The sequence below is a fragment of the Protopterus annectens genome, chromosome 9.part0 (assembly GCF_019279795.1).
Source record: "Protopterus annectens isolate FY-2018-M chromosome 9.part0, PAN1.0, whole genome shotgun sequence".
Taxonomy (NCBI): domain Eukaryota; kingdom Metazoa; phylum Chordata; order Ceratodontiformes; family Protopteridae; genus Protopterus; species Protopterus annectens.
Window position 1 is genome coordinate 1,355,327,153 of NC_056743.1, and position 17,960 is coordinate 1,355,345,112.

Consider the following 17,960-nt stretch of genomic DNA (forward strand, 5'->3'; position numbering starts at 1 on the left):
GGTAAATATATTTTGCAGATGGTGTGAGGCAAGCACCACCACAAAAAAAAAATGTTTTCTTGTTTTTTTCAATCTTTTGAGGATTGAACATTTGCATTCAATCATTTGCAGTTTAGTGTTATATTTTGCTGAAATGATGTACACCCATATAGATAGAGTGATACATATATATATATATATATATATATATATATATATATATATGTGTATATAGGAGTGCTACAAAATCCTGAAAGCCCAAGATCCTGAAACCCAAAATCCTGACACCAAAATCTTGGAAGTTCAAAATACTGAAAACTCAAAATACTGAATCTCATAATACTGAAAACACACAGGATACAAACACTTACTATATTCCAGCACAAGTACATACAGAAACATATTACCCTTAAACTATAAGCAGGGGAGCATGCCACCCCTGCTCCCCCCATATGGGGGCTGCTCCCCCACACCCCTGCTACTTAAATATATCAACTCCGAGATTGCACTTCACTATACTAAGTGCAATCTCGGAGTTGATATATTTAGGTAGCAGGGGGTGTGGAGGTGTATCCCCCCACATGAGAGGTACAGGGGGACTTGACCCCTACTTATAATTGGAGAATACTAATATGGTTTGTCTTTTATTTGTTTCTGTACGTACTTGTGCTGCACTATAGTAAGTGTTGGTATCTTGTGTGTTTTCAGTATTATGAGATTCAGTAGTTTGAACTTTCAAAATTTTGGTCTCAGGATTTTGAGTTTCAGTATTTTGGGCTTTCAGGATTTTGTAGTGCTCCTATATATATATATATATATATATATATATATATATATATATATATATATACTAAAAACAACCCCTGCCCCGACACCAGCAAATCTGACCTTGAAACTGCTTCACTATTCAACACCTTCTTCATCACTTCTATTGCTGAGCTAACCAAGACCTTTACCAACAACAACCCTCAACCCCACCCCAACCAAACATCCCTTCCCTCCGCCCCCCTACTTTCGAACTCAAACCCATCTCCACCTACCAAATAAAGAAACTACTCTCTAAACTAAAGCCTTGCTCCAATGCCCACGACAACATTCCCTCCTCCTTCTTAAAAATAGCCTCCAAGGGTATTGCTCTCCCTATTAGCATCCTGATCAATAGATCCCTACTTGAATCCTATGTACCCAAACTATGGCACTCTGCATATATTCTTCCACTTCACAAGGGTGGCAAAAACTGTTAAGTAGGTTAAGTATCTAATTTCCGCCCCATAGCCATCCTTTCCCCTCTCTCTAAACTCTTTGAAAAATGCATCCACCTTCAGCTCTTGCCATTCCTTACCAAACACCAGCTACTCTCTCCTACCCAACACGGCTTCCACCCAGGACATAGTACCAACACCACCCTTCTCTCCTTCTTACATACTGTCAATTTAGCCCGTGACTCAGGTAACTTAGTAGTGTTCTGCTGGACTTATCTAAAGCTTTTGATACCATCTCCCACACCCACCTTCTTAATCATCTGTCTAATCTCAATCTCTCCCATAAAACTCTCTCCTGGTTCTCCAGTTATCTTTATGACAGATCCCAGGCTGTCAAATGGGGCCAGGGCACCTCCACCTTCCGTCCTACCCCCACTGGAGTACCCCAAGGATCCATACTTGGCCCAGTTCTATTCAACATCTTTATTAACAACTTTTAGAAAGCCATACCCAATACTAAAATTGTTCAATATGCTGACGATTCTACTTTGATCTGCTGCACCTCCAACTTAACAGATCTCCAACTTCTGACACAAACAGCCTTCTCAACTACTTAAAACTTGATGCTCCAAAATCACCTCTCATTAAATGCTAACAAAACTAAAATCCTTCTATTCTCTCCTTCTAAGTCCTCCCCTATTGATAAAAACTCATTCCAAATAATCAGCCATAACAACTCCATTTTAGAGGTCATTCCCTTCGCCAAACTTCTTGGTGTAACCATTGATGAACACCTAAAATTTAATACTCACATCCTGCTAAACATAAAGAAAACCCATATAAAACTCGGCCTACTTTATAGAAACAACCACTTCCTCTCTCCTGCTGCCAGACTAACTCTCGCCACTACTTATCTCCTTCCCTCTCTGCTGTATGGTGCCCCTCTACTTACTAATTTATCCTCCTCACTATCCTCCAAACTAGAAATATGTTACAATAAAATCTCCAGATTTGCTACCAAAGCCAAATCTTCCTCTTATCACTGTTCCTCCCTTCACTCATTAAACTGGCTTGAACTCCATAACCAACTTGACTTTCTCCAAATCATGACTGCCTATAGACTACTATTCCAACCTACCAAGTGCCCTGCACTATCCAATATCCTACAACCATATACTCCCCATAGAACACAGATCTACCCACCAAAACCTAATCACCATCCACAAACACAAGCGCCCAGCTGGTCAACTTCTGCTTTCCTTCACCTTAGCCAAAAATGGAATGCTCTTCCCTCCACTCTTAGGACCTGCAATGACCTCGAAAACTTTAAAACTCTTCTTCATTTTCACCTTTACTCAAACAGGAAATGCAACTGTACTCTTCACCCTATACCTCTCAAGGTCTCCTACACTTTTACTCCTGGCTAACCTCTCACCTAGCTAACCTTGTTCATTTGTATTATGTATATATAACTATACTGTAAAATCTAGCCTCAATGCCATTTGCCTGTCTTTTATACCTAAACAAAATTGTAATTGTTTGTTTCTTTATGAATGCTACCTGTATATTTGTCAGTAATCCAAAGTTTCTTAGTAATTATTCATGTAGCTATGTACTGTTGGAGCTTTTTTCCCAGGCCTCCACTGAATACGGGCTCCCTGAACCCAGTGGACCTCCCTGGTCATCAAACTGGAATAAATAAATAAATATATATATATATATATATATATATATATATATATATATGGGTCTACTTTTAAATCCCGAACTGCCAGAATACCGAATCTCATAAGATTGAGCCCAGATGCATGATCTATCACTATCTCAAAATGTTTATAAAATCAAATCCCAGAATAACAAAGTGTAATACAAGTTCAACAGTAAGTGGCTTAATATTGCTGTGTTTCTTTAAGGTTCCCTGGTCCGTAAGTAAAATATATAGTGGAGTTAACATTTGAAGGTTGTGGTGTTGGTGGAGATATTTATGGTATTGTAAAGTGTAAAATATGTGAAGAACTGGTATGTAAGTTCAGGTTTTAGTAATGGTAAGTAATTTCAGATACTTCCTTACTTATAATGATTCATGATATTTTCTTGTAGTGGACGGGTGTAGTGTTTGCCGTGTTATCTACGTAGGGTGAACTTGTTAAGAGAGAAGTGTCTTGTACTGATTGCTAGGATTTATCCTTCTTCTAAAATGTGTGCAATCTCGAAGTTGGTATATTTAAGTTGCAGGGGGGTGTGGTGGGTGCAGCCCCCCACATAGGTGGTGCAGGGGGGTGTAGCCCCCCCCTGCTATGGTGGTGGAGAATTAGCTAGTTGTACTCTCTATGTTTTATTTTTGGTTTCAGTATTTGGGGATTCGAGTTTGTAACATTTTGAGATAGTGATATTTCGTGTTTCTGATCTTTTGGGATTCGGTATTCTGTCAGTTCGAGATTTAAAAGTAGTATATATATATATATATATATATATATATATATATATATATATATATAAATACAACTCCACCAATATCCAGCACATCATAAAAAATTAACTTTGTAGCAAATCAGCAATATTTATTCCATTGAATAAAGTAAATCACAGTGAAGCAGTCAAGCTGAAATATCTGACTATTGCAAACTGGCTTCGCCTGCTGGTGTCATCACTGCAATACAGGAATTAGCAACATAACAGATTTTAAATCTTCTTTTTAAAGAAACAGTATCAATTTTAGCTTTATAAATACATGTTCTTACCAATTCTAGCAAATTTTCATACATTATTTTCAATGCATACAAATATAAAAATAGGTTAATATTTTACCAACTCTTAATGTACCACTTAATAATTCCAAATGACAAATACTTGAAAGTTTTGCATTCAAATACCTGTTTGTTCACATGGAGAAAAACCTTTTTAATATCAATAACTACCTAACATTACTTAATATAAACAAAAATACATAACTGGAAAAATTATATCAATAGCATGCCTAATATTTCATTTTAACCAGTTTTGAAATGCTCCAAATACCCAACTATTTATTCAACAGTAAACAAATATCTCAACAATATTCATTAAGCCCAGGTTTTTAAAAAAAAGTCAAATGCTATGAAAGTTTGCTAGAACTGGAGAATTGTTTGGTCTCAAGACAGAGCCCAAATGGCCAAACTATGACCAAACTCTTAAAAATATATATCTTACTTCCCTTCCAGTGATGTATTGTTTTCCTTTTCAAATCATTCCATTATATATTCTAAACTCCTTCCTGTTTTCCTGTCTTTATGCTCATAGGTTTACTATTCCAGTGCTTGCACTAAATGGTTGTCACTGAATACTGACTCCTAGGTGTTATAACTGTATTTCCTATAGCCTATCCAAAAATCTAGTTTATGTTTGCACTCTTAACTTTGGTATAATTTGACTAATGTACAGGTTACTCCTTTTAGTTCTGTTAGATGCAATTACCATTTTTGCAGAAAGATCTCTTAAATTTCAGCTCTTCATACATAACTGAATTTCCATCACTGTATGAAACAAATTAGAATTGTGTTTCCTGAATGCAAGGAAATCTTACCTCCCAATTCCCTATAACTAATGCTATATAAAGTAAGTTTTGCCAGCCTGTCTGAAAAGGGTTAAGAAAATAACAATGGAATTATTATTGTAAATCTTCTCTGAACATATTCAACTAGATGTACTATAGCTACAGAAAACTAAATTATATTCAAGTATTTGCCTTTTTAGTATTGTAAAACATTGTAACAGGTGCGTTGGATCTCTTGTTGACATTGTTTTAAATGATAGCATGATCTGTTTTATGTCTCTTGTTCTCATTAATCTGACATGTCGATGGAATGTCAGCCCTTCACCTATTAATATCACTAGATCCTTTACACATATTAGTTTTTCTAATATTTTTCACATAGTAAGATATTGGTATTAATTACTCTCTTTCCAGAAAAAGAAAAACATAAACTTACATTTTGTTTTTCTAAAATTAATCCCATTAACTTACTTCACATAAATTATAACTTAATCTAAGCACATAGTATAAATACTACCTTGGGTCTCCCATGAAAAGAGGCTACTAGCCTAAGGGTACTAACCCGCTCAACAAAGGATTAATAAATCAAATAAATAAAACAAAATGAATATTAAATCAGATGTGTATAATTGTTTCTAGTTTAAAATTGTCAGTATACCTTGTTAGCCATGTAAGATGATGTTAAGACCATTGAAAAGACTAGATTAAACCCAATGGATCAAGGACTGAATCCTGTAGAACCTCCATACTTGTGTATCTTTCAGATGATGATGCTGTCAGAACGGCTACCCCTTGACATCCAACTCAGCACTTAACCCAGTCAGGAATATAACGATTAATATAGTTTAATTGCAGATATTATTTTGTTGTATGGTGAAGTGACAAGTACTGTGGCAACATCCAGGTAATCAACTATGAATATAAGACCATGAACATTAGCCTAACTTGTTATATCATAAAATCTTATAAAGTTAGTTACTGTAGAGTAACCTTTAATGAAATGGTTAGATGTCCAAAAGAAACTCTCAGAGACAGAAGGCACATTTCAGCAATTTTATTTCTAATATGTGGCAGCAGCTTCATGAGAATAGGTTAATAGGTTCATAGGTAGGTACTAGGCTATCTGCCCGAAGGCATTTATAAGCCTAGCCAGAATGTGTTGGCTTTCACCACCCTCTTAGATTAGTTCCCTGTGCCTCTGTCCAGCAGAGCCATTGAAGTGATCCCTGGGGTAAACTTTATGATTCCCATCCACTCGTCAAGGTTTCTCTTGAAGAGGGTTAGTGAGGAGCTCTGCCTAATGTAGATTGGAATCTTTTTCCAGAGCATGGGAAGTCTCTGGGACAGAAATCTATCCCTCCAGCACATCCTATTTATTGTTGCGGTGATGTTTTGATCCCTGGAGTGTGTGGCTCGAGAGGATATGGTTTTCTTTAAGTAGAGCATGTCCATCAATTCTGGCTTGGACACAGCCTTGTATGTCAGGCAGAGATCACCTCTGAGTATGCGGTATGCAACTGAGTACAGCTGGAGTTTCTTCAGTCGAGCTGCATAGGACATCTGCTTGAGATCAGTTATCCTCTTGGTGAGGTACTTCTGTGGTCTTTCCAGTTGTTGCAGGTGTCTTGTAAGGTACATCCCAAATGGGGCATTGTACTCTATGATGGGTCTGATGAGTGATGCATAGAGGGGCCCATTGACCTCTTTCGATCTGGATGCAAACCCTTTTGTGATTAGGTGGGCCACATAGAAGGATTTTCTAACCACTTTGGCAATGTGATTATCAATGGAGAGGTTTCTATCTACTTGGGTCCCCAGATCCATTATTATGTCTTCCGTATTTATGAGGCTATCACCTATGTGGTAGTTTGTGGGTACTTTGTTTTTTCCAAAGGGGATGACTATGCACTTTTTGGCATTTAGCTTGAGGCCATGGTTTTGACACCAGGTATCTGTCTCAGTGAGACCCTTTTGGAGGATGTCTGTGTCAGCTGGAGAGTCAATTATAGCCCCTAGTTTGCAGTCATCTGTGAACTTGGTCAGCCATAGTCCTCCTGTGCTTGCCTGTACCTCTGAGAAGTATATGCCAAACAGGAGGGGTCCTAGGACTGAGCCCTGCGGAATGCCACTTGTAACCAGTTTAGAATCAGACCTAGCGCTCACAACTCTTACTATGTGGGTTCTGTCCGTGAGCCAGTTAGCAACCCATCTCGTGACGTAGGGGTTTATGTTTAGGCTGGTGAGCTTGTCTATAACACCTGAGTGGGGAATGGTATTGAAGGCCTTTGCAAGGTCTAGGTAGGCTGTGTGGACCATCTTTGCCTCGTATATAGACTTGGTAACTGTCTCAAAGAAGTCCACCAGGTTTAGGAGGCATGATCTGCCCTTAACAAAGCCGAACTGGGTAGGGTCCAGTGTTTGGAGGTTCCCAATGTCTCTGTTAATGAGATCCATGATGATGCGCACCATAGCTTTGCAGATCAAGCTAGTCAGGCTTATAGGGCGATAGTTCCTGGGGTCTGTTGTGGCTCCACCTTTGTGGAGTGGAATAACTGTTGCTGTGCGACACTCTGTGGGCACATAGCCTGTGGAGAGGCTGATTTTAAGCAGTGTGTTTAGGTGAGGGGTTAGTTCATCTTTGAGCTCATGTAGGACGCAGCCTGGGACACCGTCTGGTCCCATTGATGTTGTGTTTTTGGCTTTGGAGAGGGCTGTTTTAACCTGAGTGTCTGTGATTTCAGGGGCACTACATTCTTCTGGTATAGTTATGGGCCCATTTGGGGGTGAGAGGGGGGTGAAGTTTGCACTAAACCTGTTTGCTAGGATATTGGCTATATTGGTCGGTTCAGTGTATTTTGTGCCATTCTGCACTAACTCCAAGCAGATCTGATAATTGCCACTTAGATTCTTGACATAGCTAAAGAATGCCTTGTGGTTATCTTTGGAGTCCATGGCAATTTTTCTTTTGAAGCTAATCTTGGATGATTTTATGAGGGAACGTAGTTTCTTGCTGATAATGATCAGGGATGTCTTCCCTTCTTGGGATTTTACTCTTTTCTGTACTAGTTTCCTCCTTCTATTGTATAGCTTGTTTATGGCAGGGGTCCACCAGACTGGTTTCCTTTTCTTGTAGGAGTGAGTCTTGGTTTTGTTTGGGATAGCACGATCCATGCATTCTTGTAGGTGCCCGTAGAGTGCATTAGTAAAGGATTTTGCAGCTTGGACAGCATTATCTTTTAGCGGGGGCTTTGAAACTTCCCACCTCGGCCTTAAGTGACGTGAAGTTTGCTTTTGAAAAGTTTTTCACAGTGGTTTCCTTGACCGGGGGTGGTGGCGGAATGCGGATATCCAGAGTAATAAGTTTATGGTTAGATCTAACCAGCGAGGGGTTGACCTCCGGTGTAAAACACTGGTTGCCCATGTTGGTGATGACCAGGTCCAATATGTTGTCACCTCTGGTGGGGGTGTTGACCAGTTGATCCAGGGCATTTGAGTTTATAAATTCTAGGAAATGTCAGGCAAGGGAGTTTGTACTTGAGTAGTTCTCCAAGTTAATGTTTGGCCAATTGAAATCATCCAATATCAGGGTGTTTAGTAGAACCTTTATGTTTCCTAGTGTTTCCAGGAATGCAGAGTGAGGGTCCTGAGAAATGGTGAGTGATCTGTAGCGATGGTGTAGAATCACCAAAAGTGAATCTAAATTATGACAAGCCATTGCTATTTTTATACATTACTCAACAATTTCTAATTAGCCGAAGGCAAGTCCCCATTCAGTACATTTATTTATTTATTTTATTTTATTTTACATTTATTAACCGGGAAATTCCGACTGGACCAGATCCATTTTCATTTTCAGCGGAGGAGAAGAAAAAAAGCTCCAGTATACAATACAGTACATCCACACAGCATAACAACACAAAACAGGTTACATAATGTATGCTGAGTATAGTAACCAATACTTTCTTAAACATTTTATCAGATTTCTCATATTTAACCAATAAAAACACTTTTTCCATCTACAAGGTACCAGACTCCCACACTTTCTAATTCCAAACTAAAAATGTACCTACATTTCACCATACTGTCTTTTAATATCCCATGTCCAATACAATTCCTTTCATAATGGGAATGCCAGTAGGAGTTGAGTTAACAGACTGTTTTTTATGTATTCACTCTTAAGGGAAAAGAAGCACATACCAAGACTATGAATGCTGCCAATGATAAGGCAGTGACACCTCCCTAGAACCTGGGACAACCATAGGGCAGGTTATAGGCAGTTATACAAGTCCACACATGTAAAACATGTTTTGACTCTAAGCTATTGGATGGATTTAGGATAACTTCCCTGGATGGCATGGTGGAGGTAACTTATCCATTTGTTTCAGCGTGGTGTTTTGTACATAGAACCAAAGAAAGTAAGCTTACTTCAGAACAGTATGAAGTTATGATACAGGACGTTTTGGCAAAGCTTGACAAAGTAGATGATGCTATAAAAATGCACATGCAAGAAAACCAAAAAATGTCAGGGAAGTAGCCACTCTGGTGTTACAACAGACATCAATTTTCCAGCAAGTCAGATGGGCATTGTAAGTTTTTTTTATTACTAATTCTTCTAGAAAATGGCAGGAGGCAGATAGCACTAAGAAGAAGCTACCTTTTAGATGCTTTTTCTGTCATATTTAAGAAGGAATGCCCTGGGTATTATGTAAAGACATTAAAACAAAATGATTAGGAGAAAGAAGAAAAGCAGGAGTGAGATTAGCAAAATAATAATAAAAACCTAGAATAAAAAGAAACAGTGCATGGGATACCCAGCCCAAGCAAAAAAATAAATCCAGAATACAGAGAATTGTAGCAGTGCAGGGGGATGGTCCAGTCACAGATTATTGAAAGGAATACCCTAAATACCATGCACATTCTAGGGACGCACCCACTGAATCTTCATCTACTGAAGGGGAGGATGATGAGATAGTAAGTCGCTCACCAGCTGAATCTTCACCTACTGAAGGGGACGGTGATGAGATAATGATTCAGACAGCCTATGCTAGATGTAATACAATAGACAGAAAAGTTGCAAACTCCCACAGCACCGACAGCTTCAGAAGTAGAGGAGGGGGAGGTAGAAAGAGCAATTCAGCAGAATCAGGATGACAGTCAGGAGATCTTACCTGAAAATGACATTGCTCGGATAAGCCTTGCATGATGAGGTACCCCCCTCATACTGTCTAGCAAATTTGTCCATAGTGGTGGTGGATGGGAGGCCATTCCTGTGGGGAAGGGTAGAGGGAAGAGATTGGGAAAACAACCGATTGACACAGGGGGGCATCAGTGTCAGTTACGTCTCATTCTTTTTTTCAGGAAATGATTGGTGATGAGACTGTGTTTTAGGGATTTGATATATCCAGATTACCTGCTTATAAGAGTAAATCAGTTAACATTAGATTTAAATATCCAGAAGGGGACTGGGAAAAGGCATAAAGTGTTTGTTTTTTGTAAACCACCGGGGTACTACTACCATACAGTGAATGGATGTTCTGTATGCATTAGGAATAGTCACTAATGTTAATAATGCAATCTTGTGGAAACAGATACATGCTGCACTCCTTTTTCTTCAAACTCTAACAACTATTCTGAAAATCATGTAGACTAATGCCTCTACTAGGGTTCTGTAACAGTGTCTTTAAAACTGTAACAGTGTCTTTAAAACCATGTGTGATGTCAGTATTATCAATTTTCCGAAACCGACAATGTGCCTGGTCTGTTTCATCCCCCAGTGGCTTGTGACAGTCCATAAACCCTTTCTCTACAGGTGAACATGTACTTCCTCAGCATATGCAGGTAGTAATTGAAGGACCAATGGATGACAAATTTGCAGGAGCAAATTAAGTACTACAGTTTGCTGCATTAAGAATGAATAAACATGCCCCTCCAGATTATAGTTTGAAATCTAAATTCCAAAAGGAGGGGTTTGTCATGGTGAAAATGTTTAGAAAAACAGGTCCATGACAGGCTAATTGGAAAGGTTCCTATGTCACTGTAGAAAACATTTGGTCCAACTGTACGTCAGGTAAAAAGACTAGAAAAAAGCAGAGATGCTATGCATAAAATAGCTCACATAAGTCACTGCAAAGTGATAAAAAAGAAGTGTTTTCTTAGGAATTGATACTGCATTTATTTTTGTTTAGAACATTAATCACAGTGATGGTTTAAAGGAACCCCTTTTTGAGACTGTAAGAATAAAAGGGCTACAAGTTTTTGAGACAGCTGAAAAGGACAGACCAATGCAATTGAATATATTTTGAAGTTACAGACAAAATACAGCGATTTGGAAAAGTTTCTTGCCCTAGGTATGTCTATTCGCAAAGTGCCGCCATTACAGAGTATTTCTTGCACTGTAAAGAGTTATTTAGCAAAGTACAGCCATTTGGGAAGTTTCAGTGTGCTGTGTACTGTTTATTCACAAAGTGCAACTACTTCAACATGTTTCTTACTCTGAGCTTCTTCTGCCCAATTTATTTGCACAGTACAGTTATTTGAAATGTTTCTTACACTTAGAGGTGGTTTCTTACAGTACAGTAATTTCAAGAGTATTCTTGTGCCCGAAAGTCTTATTTCCAAAGTTCAGTTATTCAGAGGCTTGTTGTGCTATTGGGCATAGTTACAAATACTGGCATATGTATATGTGTGTGTGTTCGTGCATACTTGCAAAAGTCTTCACTGGTATGTCTTAATATGACAGATGGATTTCGAAAAACCTTACCACTTGTATTTGATCAGAATGTTGCAGAGAATTGGAGAATATTTGAGCAAGAGTGTGATACTGTTATACATGCAGCTTATTCTGACAAAGATGCACACACCAGGGCATTCATTTCGCTAAATCTAGCTGGGTCAGAGGCCATTGAAAGAAAATGTTCATTTGTGTATGCACCACCAGTATATGAGGGAGAAGGTGAAACTGTCATACTGTTATACAGGCTGAATCAGGTGAATACCCTGAGTGTTTGAATTGCAAATTCAGGGAAATGTGTAACCCCCAGACAAATATTACATTAGAGAGGCATTTGTTTTACACAAGAGATCAGAAACCAGGGGAAACTTTTGCAGATTATATTACTGACCTGAGAAACTAAGCTAAAAAGTGTCGGCTTGGTGATTTAAAAGCTGAGTTGATAAAGGAAAGGCTTGTGTGTGGTATTAATAATGTTGCTGTGAGAAAGATTTTGCTGTGACAGTGATTTAACACTAAGCAAGGCTATTGAGATTTATCAAATCCATGAAGTTACAGAAAGGCACACAAGTATGCTTACAAGTGATAAGAGCATGTTTTCAGCAAGCTCCAGGGCAAATGTAAACAACATGCAACACGTGGCTAGCAAAAGCAGGCCTAAGCACATTGCAACTGCCACCCCTGCAGGCCACCCAGGTAAAACCTGTAGTCTTCTAGCAAATTCCAAGACTAGCTCAGGAAAGAGAGCATGCTCAGTGCAGTACAAGGGTGAGCCAGCAAAACTCAAATCCAGTTATATTGTTAACTGTCGCAATTGTGGTGCCAATCATGAGTCTAAAAGAGAAAAATGCTTAGCATTTGGTCAGCAGTGTCACAAGTGTAAAAATGGAACCATTTTCAAAAGTTTTGCAAATCAAGTAAACCTCACATAGTTGTAAAGCAGGGTCACTTAAAAAAGCAAGTTGATCATATAGAGAGCTGCAATTCTACTTTCTGCATAGACGGTATGTCAGTGATTGGTGAAAAGGTTGATGCAGTGAATTTGTTGGCAAAGAATGAAGTGTTTTGTACTGTCCAGATCAATGGTAAATCCATCAAGCTTAACGTAGACACTGTCTCAAAGTGTAATGTTATGTCAGCAGACACTTTTGCTAAGGTGAGAGCTGGTGAACAACTCAATGTGGCTAGATGTGTGAAACTTGTTGCTTATGGAGATGAAGAAATACAGACTGAAGGCTCAGTAGTGCTTTCCTGTTATTTGGCTAGGAGCTGTTACAGCTTGTTATTCTATGTAGTCCGAAGACCTGTGCAGTCATTATAGGGTGGAGTGGAGATAATTAATCAATTATATGATGAACTTCTTTGAGAACTAATTTGCTTTCCTTTACCAAAGAAGTTCATCATATAATAGATTAATTACCTCCACTCCACAGTCATCTCTGGTACAATACTGATGACTCCACAGTCATCACCTTTGCCGATACCCTCTCCGACCTACAGACTACAGCTCATAGTTCCTGTGTGTCTATTGAAAACTGGCTCAACCAAAACCATCTAATCTTAAACCCAAAGACGGCTAAACTCTAACTTTTTGTCCCAAAAACAATGAACCATCTGAAACCTTTCTCATCACTTCCCACAATAACACACCCATCACGGTGGAAAACCATACCAAACTACTTAGGGTCTTTATTGACATTCTACTGAAATTTGACCAGCATGTGTAAGTAACATTAAGAAAACCTACCAAAAACTTGGACTCCTTTACAGAACAAAAACTTTCTTTCCACTAAAACCAAGACAGCCCTATCACATGCCTACCTATTATCAACCCTTCTCTATGGCTCTCAAATCCTCACCAACTTACAAACCTCACTTACTACTAAACTAGAGTCCAGCTACAACAAGGTAGTCATATTTGCTCCTGAACTACCATACTCTTCTCATCACTGCTTAGCACTCAGAAAACTGAACTGGTTAGAACTTCCCCATAACCTTCTCCTCTCTCAGCTTCAGATAATTCACTCTATACTGTACCAGCCCACTTTCTGCCCCAGCATTACCTCTATTATCTCCTCCTACACCCCATGAAGAACACTTCAGAGCTCAGAACAACATCTCATTTCCATATACAAACCAAAGATCAACGTTGGTAAAAAACTTTACAGCTATTCCCCTGCTGAGAACTGGAATAAATGTCCACTAGACATTCAAAATATTAGACCCAAACACCAGTTCAGCAATGCAGTAAAAAATCACTTAAGCAATAAGAGACTATGTCAGTGTTATCATCCCCCACACTGACCCTACTCCTCTCTGCCAACCAGTCTCCCTCCTTTCTCCTATACCTGTCACCCAGCTACCTCTCTAATCTACTATATTTCTCTTCACTACTCCTACATTTTTATTTTCTCTACTTTATACCTACATTTTCACTATAGCTGCTAACAGAATCATTTGTGCCTAACTAGTTCTTTCCCACTGCTACTGCTCAGCTGAACTGATGACTAAGAATGTACATTTTTTAATCATCTACCTTTTACTATGCACTGTACCTAATGTATTTTGCTTTCACTACAATGTAAATTGTTTTTATCTACCTTTTGCTCTGCTGATTTGTAGAGTCTAATTGCTAATCATGTTAAACCCAGCATTTTTGTTCATCACTGCTGGGAACTTTTGTTGAATTAACTATGTATTATATTAATTTAGTTTTATGTTTTAAGTTATTATGTAATTTTGGAGCTTTTCTCCCCATCTCTCCACTGAAAAAGGACTCCGACCCAGCTGGACCAACCTGGTCAAAAAATGTAAAATAAATAAATAAATAAGCACATATCCTAGTTCCAATTTTACTGAAGCTATTTTTCTCAGAGTATGCTCATGTTTTCGATGACAAGTTGGGCAAACTTCCAGCTGTATATTCTATGACATTAGATTCAGAGGTCAGCTCAGTGGTCAGACCGGCAAGAAAAGTTCTGATAGCTATGCAGAATAGAGTTAAAGCTCAGTTGGATAAAATGCTACAGCAAGGTGTAATTTGTCCAGTCACAGAACTAACTGAATGTGTGTCGTCCATGGTAGCAGCCCACAAAAAAGACACAGATGAAATCAGAATATGTATTGACCCAAGAGAATTGAACAAAGCATTAAAGAAACTGCATCATTCAATGCGTACAGTCAAGGAAGTCGCAGCCCTAATACCAAATGCCACTGTTTTTTCTGTCTCGGATGCAAAAGTTCATTTTGGCAAGTGATGCTTGATCGCTAATTCTCATTACTGACTACTTTCAGTACCCCGTTTGGCAGATATAGATTTCTCAGGATGCCACTTGGAATAAATTATGTAAGTGAAGTCTTTCAGCATGCAATGAAGCAAATTTTTTCAAGTTATCCTTGTCCCATAATAGTAGATGATTTATTGGTTGGAGGCAATGGTGAAGCAGAGCATGACAGAAACCTTAAGAAAGTTCTAGACAGAGCACGTAAAGTGAACTTAAAACTCAATCCTCTGAAGTGCAAATTCAGACTACCAGAAGTTACATATGTAGGTCATTTATTTACTAGCACTGGCTTGTGACCAGACCTGTCCAAGCGAACAGCCATTCTTGAGATGCCAGCACCAGATAATGTTCAAGCTCTATAACGTTTTCTTGGTATGGTCAACTATTTAGGCAAGTTTGTACCAGACTTCAATGAGCTGACAGCACCTTTGAGAGAGCCAACATGTAAAAATGTTACATGGTCTTGGTTGGAACAGCACCAGAAAGCATTTGATGACCTTAAGCAGAAAGTTTCCACCCCACCTACATTAAGATACTATGTTGTCAATAAACCAGTAACTCTTTCCTGTGATGCTTCAAAATTTGGTCTTGGCGCAGCTATTCTTCAAGAAGGTAGACCTATGCATCTAAACCTCTTACCCAAATGGAAGTGCAATATGCTCAGATTGAGAAAGAACTTTTGGCAATAGTATTTACAAGTTCAAAGTTTCATGATTATATCTGAGGTCCAAACTCTAGTCACTATTTTAAAGAAGCCTATGCATTCAGCTCCAGCGAGATTACAAAGAATGATGCTCAAATTGCAAAAGTACAACTTCAAAATGGTCTATACAAAAGGCAAACTTCTTCATCTGGCTGATACCTTATCCAGATCACCCAGAGATACCATAGAACAGTTTCATGCAGAGAATTTTGACTTTGATGTCATGGAAGTGCGTAATTTTTCTGTCACATGACTTGATGAGCTGAGAGATCATACAAAGACTGATCTAATTTTGCAAAAGCTCAACCACTATATTAATGTTGGATGGCCGTCAAAGCAATCTAGTGTACCACCTGAAGTGCAAACTTATTTTTCTCACAGAGATGAGATGTTGATGGAAGATGGCATTATTTTCAAAAATTGTTGTTCTTTCTTCCTTACAACACAAATATATCCAGATTTTGCATTGTGGGCACCCAGGTTCTGAATCTATAAAAAGAAGGGTGAGAGGACTAGTATTTTGGCCTTCTCTAGTAAAAGACATTGATAAAGTACTTTCTCTTTGTTCAGTATGCAATAGTACTAAACCGCATTTGCAAAAAGAACCACTTCAGCTAAGTCAAGTTCCTGAACTACCTTGGTCAACAGTAGCCACTGATATATTCGAGTTGGAACAATCAGCATTACTTAGTGTTGGTAAACTCTTATTCAAACTGGTTTGAGACTGATTTACTACTTAATCTAACTTCCACTACTGTTATAATCAAGTTGAAACTTCATTTCTCAGTCCATGGTAGTCCACACAAAGTTATTTCTGACAATGGTACCCAATTTACTAGTCAGTTGTTTCAGAAATTTGCAAAAGAATGGGACTTTGTACATGTTACTAGTAGTCCAGAATATCCACAGTCGAATGGACTAGCTGAACATGCAGTACAGAGTGCAAAGCAATTACTGGAGAAGTAAAAGTGTGATAATACTGATGTCTTTTTGAATTTACTCAGTCTCAGAAACATACCCCTTGACGATATACTTGGTTCGCCCACTCAGAGACTTCTATCTAGGCAAACCAGAACAACACTGCCTATCAGTTCCAGTCTATTGAGGCCTAAAGCTAAAAACAAGAAAGCAATCAAAGCCCAATTGTTCAGAAAGCGTTCTTTCCAGAAATCCTGTTATGATAAATCGAGCAGATCTCGTCATCCTTTGAAAGAAGGAAAGACAGTATGGATACAAATCGTGAAAGGTTTCCACCAGATTGGTCAAGTAACAAGTATATTTGCAGAGCCGAGATCCTCTTTTGTGAAATCGGAGGGTATGGAGTACAGGAGAAATTGCAGACATCTACTTCCTGTATCAGAACAGTTGTCGCAGAATTGTTCCTGTGATACAGACTGCAGATCTCAGAGCAATCCAGACAATGTTCCTGTTGCAGAACTTGTCTTGACTCCTACTTCCATTTCTGATGATGTTCCTGATGGACCCAAAGTTGAACATTCAGCAGAGACAATCCAGTTGCTAAACCTACCTCTAATTTCTATGTCAGTTGATTTGTTGCATTTCCAGACCTAGTATGAAATACACAGCAACCTGGATGTAGTTGTATATATGTATCTAGTTCTGTACAATTGCATGGCAAAGAATCATTTGTATCAATTGCATGTCAATTAATGTCATCAATATTGCATGACTCAGTTCTCGGGGAGGGAGGATGTAGACTAGAGAGCCGTGTTGTACCTTTAAGAAGCATTTCTAAGGACTGAACGTGCATATAAAGAGCAAGCACGTACTAGCCTCAGTGCCTTTTTAAGAGTGCAGCCAGAGAGTGAGAATGTATGAGTGTAATAGCTAGTTCGTTTATAAGTTTATCTAAGTTAAAGTTATTAAGCCTCAATCCTGATGTTTGTAGATAATAAAGCTGCTTGAACAGAACCTATGGAGGCTCATCTATTTCATCCTGAATGGATGAGCAGCAGTAGGACTTTTTTGTCTATGTATTACAGCATTGAATCAGATTCTCTTATACCCTCTTTTGAGTGAATGAAAATTCATGTTAATGATCACATTATGAATTAGGGGGAAATGTCGTAGAGGAAATGTTTTAGGCAGAAGTGCTAGAATGGATTTATTTGGGAAGAATTAATTTAGATATTAGGCTGTTTCTACCTCTATATGAACTTGAAATAGGAAAGTATAATAAGGCACTGATGGATGAATAGGGCTTTGATAGAAGTAATTTTGTTAGAAGCAATATTTCAGATAAGGATTTCGTTAGCAACATTATTAGGCTACATTATATATATAAGGCTTTTTAGGCTAGTAAGATTGGTATGGCTACATAGCAGAGGCAGTGACGCATAACTATCTTCTTTTTATTAAACACATTTGGCAAGGTGAAGCAAGCAGTAGAAGTCATGTGATTGTATAGCCCCAGTTAGAAAGAATGCAGAATGTTTCCAGAATGGTGGTGGGCTTTGATCCCTCAGCTAGCTAGATGGGAAAAGTTAGTTTAGTAGGTAATATAACAGTC